We start from the raw sequence: 15065 nt of genomic DNA on the forward strand, positions 1-15065 counted from the left end.
AGGAACACTTTGGGTGCTACCAAACGTCACAACATAACTGGGTGATTATAAAGGAGCATTACAGGTGTCTCCAAAGGTAGATGTTGGGTTGGCGTATTTCGAGATTAGGATTTGTCACTCCGATTGTCGGAGAGGTATCTCTGGGCCCTCTCGGTAATACACATCACATAAGCCTTGCAAGCATTACAACTAATATGTTAGTTGTGAGATGATGTATTATGGAACGAGTAAAGAGACTTGCCAGTAACGAGATTGAACTAGGTATTGGATACCGACGATCGAATCTCGGGCAAGTAACATACCGATGACAAAGGGAACAACGTATGTTGTTATGCGGTCTGACCGATAAAGATCTTCGTAGAATATGTAGGAGCCAATATGGGCATCCAGGTCCCGCTATTGGTTATTGACCGGAGACGTGTCTCGGTCATGTCTACATTGTTCTCGAACCCGTAGGGTCCGCACGCTTAAGGTTACAATGACAGTTATATTATGAGTTTATGCATTTTGATGTACCGAAGGTTGTTCGGAGTCCCGGATGTGATCACGGACATGACGAGGAGTCTCGAAATGGTCGAGATGTAAAGATTGATATATTGGAAGCCTATATTTGGATATCGGAAGTGTTCCGGGTGAAATCAGGATTTTACCGGATTACCGGGAGGTTACCGGAACCCCCCGGGAGCCATATGGGCCTTATTGGGCCTTAGTGGAAAGGTGAAAGGGCTGCCCATAAGGGCTGCGCACCTCCCCCTTCCCCTAGTCCTATTAGTACTAGGAGAGGTGGCCGGCCACCCCTCTCCCTCTTTCCCCCTTGGGAATCCTAGTTGGAATAGGATTGGGGGGGGGAGTCCTACTCCCGGAAGGAGTAGGACTCCTCCTGCGCCCTCCTCCTGGCCGGCGCCCCCCTCCCCCTTGGCTCCTTTATATACTGAGGCAGAGGCACCCCAGAAACACACAAGTTGATCCACGTGATCTATTCCTTAGCCGTGTGCGGTGCCCCTGCCACCATATTCCTCGATAATACTGTAGCGGAGTTTAGGCGAAGCCCTGCTGCTGTAGTTCATCAAGATCGTCACCACGCCGTCGTGCTGATGGAACTCTTCCCTGACACTTTGCTGGATCGGAGTCCGGGGATCGTCATCGAGCTGAACGTGTGCTCGAACTCGGAGGTGCCGTAGTTTCGGTGCTTGATCGGTTGGATCATGAAGACGTACGACTACTTCCTCTACGTCGTGTCAGCGCTTCCGCAGTCGGTCTGCGTTGGGTACGTAGACAACACTCTCCCCTCTCGTTGCTATGCATCACATGATCTTGCGTGTGCGTAGGAATTTTTTTTTGAAATTACTACGAAACCCAACAACCCAATGTGTCGCATCTCAAGGTTTGGGGTTGTGAAGCTTATGTAAATTGTTTACAACCAAGCAAACTTGATCCCAGATCAGACAAATGTTACTTTGTAGGTTATCCCAATGACATCGTTGGGTATTCCTTCTATAAACAGTCCGAGGGCAAAGTGTTTGTCGCAAGAGTTGGACACTTTCTCGAGAAAGAATTTCTCGCTAAAGAATTAAATGGGAGGATAGTACAACTTAATGAGATTAGTGAATCTTCAGCGACCATTGTTATGGCTAAGGAACCGGAAGAAATTCCGCTAATTATCCCTACAACCGAGCCGGAAGTTGTCGCATGTGGTGCGGAAACTTCAGACGATGTTGTAACTGAACCGCGTAGATCGTGTAGGGCTATCCAGCCACCTGAGTGGTTTCATAATGAAATCTTCATTCTTCAAGATGATGAACCTGCGCACTACAAGGAAGCCATGGTGGGTCCTAGCTCAAAGGAATGGCACATGGCCATGAAATCTGAAACGAAATCCATGTACGAAAACCAAGTTTGCAACTTGGAAGAACTTCCAAGAGGCGTAAAGCTGATTGGTTGTAAATGGATTTTCAAAAGAAAGATGGACGCAGATGGTAACACTACTATCCACAAAGCAAGACTTGTCGTGAAAGGGTTCACGCAAGTTCCAGGAGTGGACTACGACAAGACTTTCTCGCCCGTAGCTATGCGTAGGTCTGTTCAGATATTACTAGCAATTGCTGCTTATTTTGATTATGAAATATGGCAGATGGATGTCAAAATGGCTTTCCTAAATGGAAACCTCAAAGAGGATGTATACATGATACAGCCAGAAGGTTTTGTCGATCCTAAGAATGCTGGAAAGGTATGCAAACTTCAGAAGGTCATTTATGGTTTGAAGCAAGCATCAAGGAGCTAGAACATTCGTTTTGATGAAGTGGTCAAACAGTTTGGCTTCATCAGGAATGACGAAGAATCTTGTGTTTACAAGAAGTTTAGTGGGAGCACAAAAGCATTTCTAATCTTGTATGTGGATGACATATTGTTTGATTGGAAATGACGTGAATTTTCTTAGCGAAATAAAAGACTCATTGAAGAAAAGTTTATCAATGAAAGACTTAGGCGAAGCGACATATGTATTGGGCATCAAGATCTATAGAGATAGATCAAAATGCCTGATAGCGCTTAGCCAAAGCACGTACATTGACAAGGTGTTGAAAAGGTTCAACATGGAGAACTCCAAGAAAGGCCTACTCCCCATGTCACCTGGCACAGTGCTTTGCAAGAATCAGTGTCCTCGGACTCTCGATAAGCGAGTACAATTGAATGATGTTCCATATGCTTCGGCAGTTGGTTCTATTATGTATGCCATGCTATGTACAAGACCGGCTGTTTCCTATGCGCTAAGTGTTAGCAGCTGGTACCAAAGTGATCCAGGATTGGAACACTAGGCTGCAGTCAAGGGTATTCTTAAGTACCTCAGAAGGACCAAGGATTTACTCCTTGTGTACGGAGGTGATGAAGAGCTCACTGTAAGTGGTTACACTGATGCAGGCTTCATGACTGACCCAGATGACTTCAAATTTCAATCAGGCTATGTTTTCATATTGAACGGTGGCGTAGTTGATTGGAAAAGTTCCAAACAAAAGGCTGTGGTGGATTCTACGACAGAGGCGGAATATGTTACAGCTTCAGAAGCCTCCAAGGAGGCGATATGGATCAAGCAATTTCTTGAAGACCTTGGTGTGGTTCCAAGTGCTCTAGACCCGGTGGAGATCTATTGTGATCATAGTGGCGTCGTAGCTCAGGCAAGGGAGCCAAGTTTGCACCATAAGACAAGACATATTCAACACAAATATAAACTCATTTGACATCATGTCGAAGAAGGTTTAGTGAAAGTACGCAAAGTTCACACGGATCTGAATGTGTCAGACCCGATGACAAAGCCTCTACCACGAGCAAAGCATGAGCAGCACCGGATAGCCATTGGTGTTAGGGAAGCCATGTAATTGGATTATGACTAGTGCAAGTGGGAGTCTGTAGGAGATATGCCCTAGAGGCAGTAATAACAGTTATTTTGTATCTCCAAGTTTGTAATGAATGATTATGTTCCATGCTATAACTGCAATGATTCTCGAGTCTACAATAACCACGAGGCTTGGAGGGAAACTCATGTGCACGTGTGGTATAATAAATGGTAAAATGTATTCTCGGTCATGCCTCTAAGACTGGCTCAAATATTGCATGATGATCCTGTTTTCCTGATCATGGGCATGTCTATGCCGGCAATTTTGAGGGCACAATGTTGGTAGAACACTTGTGTTGAATTGACCCAAATTGATGGTATGCTATAAGATACATTCGTCACAAGTTAATGGTTAATAACACATAGATAGTTAATGTTTGTATAATTCCTTAGACCATGAGAGCATCGAGTTCCTTCGTACTTGCTTCATGAACTTTGGGGCTTGTTAAACATCATCCGTAAATGGGTGGCTATTACGGCGGCTTAGGGTTCACGAAAAAGTATGGCAAGTAACAAGATAGCTCAAGATTGGGATTTGCTCCTCCGACAATGGAGTGATATTCTCGGGCCCTCTCAGTGTTATGGTATCCATCATCGTCTGGCCAGACACATTGTGATTTGATCACTGGGATGCCGAAACAGGGAAACGAGAAAAGAGAACAAAACCGGTAACGAGGTAACTTGCATGGTGGACAAATTGTTGATCCACGGGGATGCAATAAATCTCACCTCGGGTGTTTGTAACATATCGTGAAGCAACATGAATAACATACGGTAACTGGAGGTTCACTCGAATATTCATTCGTGTGGGTATAGGGGTCAATATGGGTGTCCACGGCTCTGATGTTGATCATTGATCAGAAGGGGTTCTGGGTCATGTCTATACTTCACCAAACCTATAGGGTCACATGCTTAAGGGTCATCTATCTGTTGAATGCTTGACAGGGAGTCTGAGAGAAAGTCTCCGAAAAAAAGTTTCGGAGACAGCGGAAAAGTTCCGAAGAGAGAGGTCATCGGATAAGTTTCAGTGAAACTAAAAAGTTGTTTCAGGGGATGCCATTAAGTCAAATTGTTTTCGGCACACGCCTGATAATTCTTGGAGGGTACTAGAATCATTCTGGAAAGTTTTGGGAATTTTTCGTGAGAAAAACTAGAAATGTTCTGGAGCTGCCGGAACCGATTTGGTTGCTTTTCGCAAATGAAAATCACTAATCCGAAATTGTTTTATGACATGTCCAAAATCATTTGTGTGCGTACCGGAATTATTCTAAGACCCATATAAATATTTTTGGATTTAACGGTCACGGAAAATTGGTTCCATGAATAGTGAAAATCACTTTATGGATATTTTTTTGGAAAGACGCCTTTTAGGGCTTTTACAAAAAGGCTTCTAGAAGGGTTTGGGGGGGCCATGGGAGCCCCTCATGGGGGGCCCCCTATGGGTGGCCGGCCAAGGGTGGAGCTCCACATGGCACCCCTTTTCCCCATTTGCCCTTCATGTGTGACATAAAGTGGGGGTACTTTGGTATTTTGATTACCCATCCTACCCCTTGGTTTTCCTATAAATAGGAGGTGAGGGGGCTGCCCAAACTTCATCCTTGCTCTCATACACATGCCATAGACTTGTCGGGCTTCTCTCTCCCTCCCAGTGAAATAGTTTTGTAGAGCCAAAAGGTTGTCTGGGTTCCGGTAGGAACTAGTTCTGGACGGCGAAGCCCTGCCGGATAGCTGACACCGTATGTGTGCAACCCCGTAGGGAGGTCGCAGTTTCAATCTTTTGCTCGAGGGGCTATTCGAGTATCCTCCCAAAGGGTTGTCCGAGTTTTCGTTCGAGTTCCGAGGGTCCTCCCGAAGGGCTATCCGTGACAACGTCCGAGGGACTGTCCGACCGCCTCCCGAAGGGCTGTCCGACGAGGGAGTACATCCTTGCGGTTGGGAGGTTGTAGATCCTAGCTGCGAGGATCTGCACCGATGATCTCCATCGACTCTTCTTCCGTTGCGCTTCGAGTCGATATGGATCAGATCAAACCTTGTATGCAGTGTCCATAGTGGTCCTGGGGGTGCTCGCTGTACCAATTTTTTTTTCTGTCACGTTCCCCTACAAAAGGACCACTTCTCAACCTTGTACTTGTCGTATGATGCATGTAAGAGGGGTTTTTGAAGGGCTGCAGACCAATTATTTTCCTTGATGGTTGTCACATCAAAACAAGATATAAGGAAAATATCCTCACAACAGTTGGGATTGATCCAAATGATTGTATCTTCCCTATAGCATTTGTCATATGTGAAGTGGAGTCAACACACAACTGGGAGTGGTTTCTAGCTTCTTTGAAGGATGACCTAAACATAACCAACACATCAGCATTCACCATTATGAGTGACAAGCAGAAGGTGAAATATAGTTTGTTTGATTTCTTCATTGTAGAATGTTGAACTGCAATGTTGTGCATTTAACCATGACATTGTGTTATGTTTGTGTTGTTTTGCAGGGGTTGATAAATGCAGTACAAAATGTTTTCCCTCATTCAGAACATAGGAACTGTGTTAGGCACATTTACCAAAATTTCCACAAATTACACAAGGGTGAACAGCTAAAAACTGACCACTGGTCCATAGCAAGATCCAAAAATGAAGCTGCTTACAATAGGAGCATGGATCAGATGAAAGATCACAGCTTTGCAGCATACAATTGGGTGAAGAATTTGTCTCCAATAACATGGATCAAAGCTTTCTTTGACCCTTTTTGCAAGTGTGAAATATTGCTAAACAACATGTCTGAAGTGTTTAACATGTTATTTTCATTCATTGTAGTCCCATTTTCTGTTACATTTGTTGTCATTGATTGTGTTGACAAATTTTGTGCAAATGTGAAGCTACATTTTGTATTGAAGAGAATTGCCAATTAAATCAATGTTGGACTACATATTATAGAAATTAACAAACAGGATTGTTGGCAAGCAAAGGGAGGCACAAAAATGGACAGGAAGGCTTTGCCCGAAGATACAGAAGAAGTTGGACAAGTATGTTGAATGGGCAAAAAACTACAAAGTGCGTGAGTATGGAAGAGGTGTTTTCCAGGTTGTCTCACTCAACAACACTTACATTGTTGACTTGAACATGTTGAGCTGTAACTACAAAAGGTGGATACTATCTGGCATACCTTGCCATCATGCAATTGCTTGTTTTAGGCATGAGAGAATTGAGCCAGAGAGCATGGTGCATTCATGCTATACTATTGAGGAATACAAGAAGTGTTATGGCTTCATGATGACCCACAAGTATAGGGGTCAATTGTAGTCCTTTCGATAAGTAAGAGTGTTGAACCCAACGAGGAGCAGAAGGAAATGACAAGCGGTTTTCAATAAGGTAGTTTCTACAAGCACTAAAATAAGCGGTAACAGATAGTTTGATAGCAAGATAATTTGTAATGAGTAACAAGTGACAAGTGTAAATAAGGTGCAGCAAGATAGCCCAATCAATATGAGTGCAAAGGACAGGCCAGAACAAGTACTTATAATGATGCAAACGTTCTTGACAACACATGAGAATTTCATCTAGTCACTTTCGCCATGTTCATTCGATTCGCGTTTGCTACTTTGATGATTTGATATGTGGGTGGACCGGTGCTTGGGTGATGTTCTTACTTGAACAAGCCTCCCACTTATTATTACCCCCTCTCGCAAGCATCCGCAACTATGAAAAGAGAATTAAGACAAAGTCTAACCATAGCAATAAACATGTGGATCCAAATCAGCCCCTTACAGAATAGCGCATAAACTGGGGTTTAAGCTTCTGTCACTCTAGCAACCCATCATCTAATTACCACTCCACAATGCATTCCCTTAGGACCATAAATGGTGAAGTGTCATGTAGTCGACGTTCACATGAAACCACTAAGAGAACCACAACATACATATCATCAAAATACCGAACGAATACCAAATTCACATGATTACTTACGACAAGACTACTCCCATGTCCTCAAGAACAAAAGTAACTACTCACTCATCATCATGATGTTCAAGATCAAAGGGGTATTGAATAACATAAAGGATCTGAACATTTAGTAAATCACAAAGCAAACCAACTAGCATCAACTACGATAGGTAATCAACACTACTAGCACCCCTCAAGTAACAATCTATAGTTTTGATACAAAGATTGAATACAAGAGATGAACTAGGGTTTGAGATGAGACGGTGCTCTTGATGATGATGATGAAGACTGGTCCTCCCACGATGAGAGGGTTGTTGGTGATGACGAAGGCTTTGATATCCCCCTCCTAGAGGGAAGTGTCCCCGGCGAAATCTGCCCGCCGGAGAGCAAAAGTGCTCCTGCTCTAGTTCCGCCTCGTGGCAGCGGTGCCTCATCCCGAAAGTATCTCCATAAAAGTTTTAGGGTAAAATGAGCTATATACGAGAAGGAGAGGGCCAAAGGTGGTCCAGGGCCTCCACATGGCACCAGGGCGCGCCCTAGGGGGGGGGCAGGTGCCATGTGGGCACCTAGTTGGCCTCCTCCAGCAACTTCTTGGCCCAGTATTTTTATATATTCTGAAATAAATCTTTGTTGAATTTCAGCCCATTTGGAGATGTGCAGAATAGGTATCTCTATTGTAGCTTTTTCAGGCCCAGAAATCCAGCTGCCGGTATTCTCCCTCTTTGTGTAAACCCTGCATATTAAGAGAGAAAAGGCATTAAAAATACTCCATGAAGTGTTATTTTGAATGAAAACTTTATAAATAACAGCAATAAATCATGATGCAAAATGGACGTATCAACTCCCCCAAGCTTAGACCTCGCTTGTCCTCAAGCGAAAGCCGAAATCGAAAAACATGCCCACATGCTTAGAGAGAGAGGTGTCGATAAAAATAAAATACGGATATGGAAGCATCATGATAGTATAATGATTACTATCATAAACTTCTCATGAGCAAGTAACAATTCATCACACAAGTATGAGGCATAAACTTTCTTGAAAACCAACAAACTATGTTCTCAGTCAGCAATGCAATTGCAATTCATCGTACTTTCAGGAAGGGTCACATGTAGGAGCCTTTTGGCAAGTTCATATACTCAACTATCATTTAGTCTTTCATGATTGCTAACACTCACACCATACATATGGAGCATCAAGTTTCAGCTAGACACATAGAAAGATAGGGGCTTATAAGTTTGCCTCCCAACTTATTCACCTCAAGGGTGATGTCAACAATAATAACTCATGCCCATCCACATTCAACTGGACATATGTTCCTAGATCTTTCCCCACCACAAGATGCTTGCCAAAGAGAAATAAAAAGGACTAGAGAGAATAACTTTGACACTTTGCATAAAAGTAAAAGATGGGCCCTTCGCAGAGGGAACAGAGGTTGACTTGAGCTTTCAGTGTAGGATGCACTAACTCTTAATGCAAAGGAACATCGTGTGATATTGCCCCTTGTGATAGCAACCTTTATTATGCAGTTTGTCGCTTTTATTCTTCACCATCACAAGTTTTTACCATGCTTGTTTTCCCTTACAATAAAAGATCATACATATTTAGTAGCAATTTTTATTGCCTTATTGCACTGATGACAACTTACTTGAAGGATCTTACTCAATCCATAGGTAGGTATGGTGGACTCTCATGACATGAATTTGGTTAAAGGGTTTTGGATGCACAAGTAGTATTTCTACTTAGTGTGGAATTTTGGCTAGCATAGATATTGGGCAAGCGCCCCATGTTGGAGGATCCATGACAATATACCTTCTATGTGAATATGAACAAACATAACTCATTACGTTGTCTTTCCTTGTCCAACCTCAGCCGTTTGACATACAATACTTAATGGGTGCTCACAATCACAAAAGATGTCCAAGATAGTGTATTTGCATGTAAATCTTCTCTTCCCTATTAACTTTTTCATGCAATTGCACCAATGACCAATGCTATGCTTGTCAACCTTCAATAAAATTTCCCACTTATACTTTTCTTTATGTGATGTCATTACTCACCATAAGATTAGCACATGATTTTCATTCTTTTCATTGCATTTGATTGATGCATGAAAGTAAACAAGCAAAACTCAAACTACTCTTTATTATATAACTCTCACTCGATTACATAGATAGATAGATCACGAAACTAACACTCAAAGATAGATCATACTAACTTTTTATTCTACTAGATTACGAAATACTAAGGATCAAAATGAAAGTAGGTAAAGATAATAAAAGTGATGATGATACGATACTAGGGCACCTCCCCCAAGCTTGGCACAAGCCAAGGGGAGTGCCCATACCTGTGTGATCAAGCCTCCTTCTTTGGTGATGGTGGTGATGAAGCAATCTTGTCCTTTAATTCCAGCAAAGCTATCAATCTGCGGTTCATGCTCCGGAGGGCTATGATGTGTTTCTCCAACAAAATAACTTCACGGGTGAGATAAGTATTGCGAGCATAAACTGTTTTGAATAACCTCGGGGCCTTAATAAGAGGAGGAGATAGTTGGTGATAGTAGGGTTGAAGGATATCTTCTTCCTCCGCGGTCTCCTCCATGAAGGTAGATGGCTCTTCTTCCAGGTCATGGTTTTCCATAATGTTCTTGCCCTTGGCTTCCTTGAGCTTCTCCTTCTTCATCTCCGTGACGTCCATCCTCTTCAGATCAGCTTCCATTTCTTCATAGACTGGAGGGGCATGGTTCTCCCTAGTAGATTCCTGAGATGACATATTTTTGGATCTGCCTAAAAATAGCAAGAAACAAGAATAGAAGATATCTCATGATGAGGTGGTCAAATCAATCTGGGGAGTATATATAGATTTTTTTATCTTGCATAACAAGTAAACGGGAGGAAAACAGAGTCGGGAAGGTGCACCAGGGCCCCACATGGCACTGGGACGCGCCCCAGGGGGGCGCCCAGGTGCCATGTGGGCACCTGGTGGGCCCTCTCGGCTTCCTTTTATTTTTGTAATTTTTTAAATATTCCAAAACAAACTGTAGATATTTTTGCGGAATTTTTGGAGTCGGTTTACTTACCGTATCACATACCTATTCCTTTTTTAGTATTCTGGAGTGTTCCGAAAGGACTCTTTGATATACTCCTCTAGTGTAATAGTATCAATAATATTAGTTTCAATATTAATGGGTGTGCCTGAGATGTAGTGCTTGATTCTTTGTCCATTTACCACCTTCGGGTTGGTTCCCGTGGAATTATTGATCTTGATGGCTCCGGAACGATAAACCTCCTCGATGACATAAGGTCCTTCCCATTTGGAGAGGAGTTTACTTGCAAAGAATCTAAGACGAGAATTATACAATAAAACATATTCACCCACTTTGAATTATCGTTTTTGAATCCTCCTATCATGCCATCTTTTAACTTTTTCTTTTGTGACGACCCCGGCTTAATCGTGCACTAACCATACACGCAAATGCACACTATCAAGCCTAAGGACTCACTTGAAGATATCACAACACAACTCTAAAACATAAATAAAGTCATACAAGCTTTATATTACAAGCCAGGCCCTCGAGGGCTCGAATACATAGCTCGATGGCATACAAGCGTCAGCGGAAGCATCAGATATCTGAGTACAGATATAATACAAAGAGAAAGATAAGCCTTTAGAAGGCGGGGTAAAATAAAAGACTATGATCGAAAGGCGTAGGCCTCCTCCCTGGACCCTCCGATCCTACTCCTGGTCGTTAGTCGGCTCCTTGTAGTAGTAGTAGTACTCGCCAGGCGGGTAGTAGTACTGGTCGTCGGCTGGGGCGTCTGGCTTAGGGGCTCCATCGTCTGGTGGCATCAAATGGAAAATGGGGGGAAAAGAAAGTAAAGCAAACGTGAGTACTCATCCGAAGTACTCAGCAAGCAAGGATCTACACTACATATGCAACATTTTCAAAGGAATGGCTGTATATGTGGACTGGGCTGCAGAAATGCCAGAATAGAGGGGGAAAGCCTAGTCCTATCGAAGACTAGCATCTTCAACAATCTTCGGCAGTCTTGCAGCAATAGAAGAGAGCAGATGAACATAATGTATAGTAGTATTTGTATCATCAACCTCGACCTGAGATCCTTTCTCGACTCCCTATGAAAAAGCAATCCCAGAGCCGTACTATCCAGTTATCATCTCAAGTTCTAGTTGTACCGATCGGGATACAACTCCGAGTGTCTGTTACCGTAGGACAGGCTATCGATAGAAGTTTCTTCCCTGCAGGGGTGCACCAAGTTACCCACCACACTCGCTTAACTCCGTCCGGACACACTTTACTGGGTCATGCCCGCCCTCGGCCAAACGACACGCCGCAACCCGGACGAATACTTAAAAGAGAGGTCAGCATGCCGGACTAAACCTATGCGCCCAGGGGTCTTGGGACTTCGCCCCGGGAACTCCTGCATGTTGCGTGGGCGGCTGAAAGCAGACCTAGCAACCCCTTATACAAGTGCGGTTGCGTACCCAGTCCAATTCAGCGCGCACTGCCCAGTCGCTGACGTCTAATAAGCTCTGGCTGATGTATGCGATGCAGAACGCCCATACTATGCCCACGTGATGGTTAGTGCTATCGGGCCAGAGGCCCCTCGGATCAAATATCCAAACCGTTAAGTGGTTTAGGAGCGCGCAGAAACAAGCAGAGACTCACGATCGATGTGACCCTGTCGCCCCGTCTCGAGGACTTGCGGCAAGGGCGAGGAATGCCCGTCCACGCCTCGTGTTCAAGTCTCGGGTACCCTTCAGGTACACCCGATCACATCACCTCGCATAAATGCTCGCGCGGGTACGCCTCAGGGCCGACCCGTCTTTAGTAACATGGTTTAGTGCAAGTCACATCAACAACAGTATCTGTGTGTCTGACACCAAGGGAATCCCTGAGGAATCACCCTCGATGGAATTCCACCTGATGTTAAAGTCAAGGTGAACGAAGGAGGAATCACCCTCGAGGTCCACACTTGCGAAGTTGCACGACGATGTCATTATCGGGGGTGGTGTAGGAGGAATCACCCTCGCTTACCACGACCGATTAACTCACCAACAAGGTTAACATCAGAAGTGCTAACGAGGTATCACCCTCGGCACTCGACGGTAACCCAGTAGTGTCGGCAACTAAGGGGAAGTGATGTGCGGTGCCATGGTCTGGTCTTCAATCCCGATGATCGGGTCTTCAGATATCCAGCGGGGCAGTCGGGATCAAGTGGGGGTCTCTGACGGGTCTCTACCCAGCCTATTCTAAACAGTCTAGGATAACCAGCAAGGTAGCAAGGCAGGTTACAATAAACAGGCTATGCAGCAGATATAGGAAAACAGTAACAGTAGCAGTTCTAATGCAAGCATAAGAGAGAAGAGAATAGGCGATATAGGCATGCTCAAAATGGGGGTGCTTGCCTGTTTTCTCTGGGGCAAGGGCAAGGTCTTCAGTGGTGTCGTCGGGGACGTAGTCGTACTCTTGAGTTGCGTCTGCCTCGGGAGCTACGTCAACGTCGGGGTTTACCGAGAGAGAAGAGGGGGAAGAAAGAGGTAAACATAATGCAAACAAATGCAACACAGTGCGTGCTATGCTATGATGCAGTGCAGGGTTGCCTAAATATGCATCTAAGTCATTTTAGCTATTTTCAGGATTATTCTGGGGTTTAATTACCGAAGTGTGTACACTATTCATCTGCCGGATTCGGGTCCAGAGTTACGAGTTCTTCTATGTAGGGGGTTCCGTCAAAGAAACAGACGGCACAATCAGACTCGTCTCGTCGTTCTGAGCAACTTTCATGTTTTAACTTTTTCGATCTGAGCTACGGTTTAAAAGTTATTAATTTTCAAAGTTTATTTGATTTTCTGGAATTTATTTAATTTAACAGAAAAAAGGATTATGACGTCAGCATGATGACATGCTGACATCAGCAAGTCAACAGCGACTGTACAGGTCAAACCTGACATGTGGGTCCAGTGGGACCCACATGTCAGCCTCTGTGACTTTAACAGTGAATTACAATAATTAACAGGGTCAATTAGGGGCGTGGGCCCCATATGTCAGTGGGTCATTGAGTTAATCTAATTAATTTTATTTTTTAAAACGTTTTATTAACTAATTAACAGAGGGGCCCACATGTCATAGACACTGGGTGCCCAGTCAGCAAAGTTGACCGAGTCAACTCAGTCAACTGGGCCCCTCAGACCCACGGTCAGTGGCACAGGGGTGGGGCCCGCCCATGCCACGTCGGCGCCGCCGCCGGGGAGAGCTCCGGCGAGACTCCCGCGGCGGCGAACTCGCCGGAGATTGCCGGAAAGCGGTTACAGAGGGCCGTTTCGCGCGCGCCTGGGCTCATTCGAACGGCCACTCGGAGCCGCGTCTGTTGGTGGTGGCTACGACAGCTGTAGTGGCCGGAATCTCGCCGGAGTTGAGCCGCTGCGGCGAGGAACTTCGGGCAATATTGAGCGCGCGGCTACGGTGAGTTCTAGCGCGTGCTTTCGGTCGCTTACGATCCAGCGCGAGGTGCGGCATCGAACCGAGCTAAAGCGCGGCCCCGGAGACGGCCGGAAGTGACCGGACGGCGAGGTACCGCAGCGGCCGGAGCGCGGCTAGGCATCGAGCTCGCTATCGAGGAGCTCGGCGGCTTGGGAGAGAAGAGGAGGGGAGGGGAGGCTCACCGTGTGGGCACAAGAAGGCCCCTTGGCGAACGGGAGCGTAGGGGAGGCCGAATCGACGGCGGCAGCGTCCGGCAATCCGAGAAGGAGGACGAAGGGGGTCCGGCGCTCCGGGGCTCGTCAGCTCCGTCTAGCAGCACCGGACGGAGAGGCGGAGGCCGGCGGATCCCTCGGGCAACATGGAAGGACGAACGGGCGCCGGTGGCCGTGGCTGTGACAGCGGCGCGTCGGCGGTGGCGCTCAGATGAAGCGGGGAGGGAGAGAGGAGAGCTTGAGGGAAGATTGGGGAGAAAAGGGGAGAGGCTAGGGTTCCAGGGGGGTGCTCGGGGACCTTATCCACGCGCGTGCGCCGGCGAATGGACGACGCGTGCGGCGCCGGCGACGTGTCGACGGGCGCGGTCGACAGCACGGGGAGGAAGGGGGCGAGCGGCTCGGCTGGGCTGGCGTGGGTGGATTGGGTTGGGCCAGCGTGGCCTAGTCGCCAGGAAAGTGGCCTTTGGCCCCTTTTTCCTTTATTTCCTTTTCTGTTTTCTTTTATTTGATTAACAGAGAGGAGTAACAGAATATTTGGGCACACTATTCACCTTGGGAAAATATGGAAAGTGTCCCATTAATTCACTGGTGAGTTTAAACAGTGCCACAAATATTTTGGAGGCAATTGGAATAGTTCTAATATTTTTAGAAATTGAATGAGGTGAGTTAAATGCTGCTGGACTACTGTTGTAAATGTCTAGGGGCATTTTTGGAGTTTATATGAAGTTGGTTTCAATTTTATAAATGCCTTGGGAATATTTGCAACATCATGAACAATTTTGTTTGGTTGATTGAAGAAATAAATATTTGACTTGCAATTTGAGTTTTGATTTGAAGTTAAATTATTTTCTAATACAATTTTATTAGAATGATCATGATGACATGGAGGTTAAGTAGCTTAACCTGAGTGGAGTAACCTGGAGATGTTACATCTTTGAACAACTTGGCATTATCATAGGCCTGGGTTCTCCACTCATCAAGAGAGCTAATATCAAATAACCACTTTTCACCTACAAGCTTGAAGTCATAG

This window comes from Triticum urartu, chromosome 6A (assembly GCF_056163025.1).
Source record: "Triticum urartu cultivar PI428250 chromosome 6A, HENAU_Tu73, whole genome shotgun sequence".
In the NCBI taxonomy this organism is placed as follows: Eukaryota; Viridiplantae; Streptophyta; class Magnoliopsida; order Poales; family Poaceae; genus Triticum; species Triticum urartu.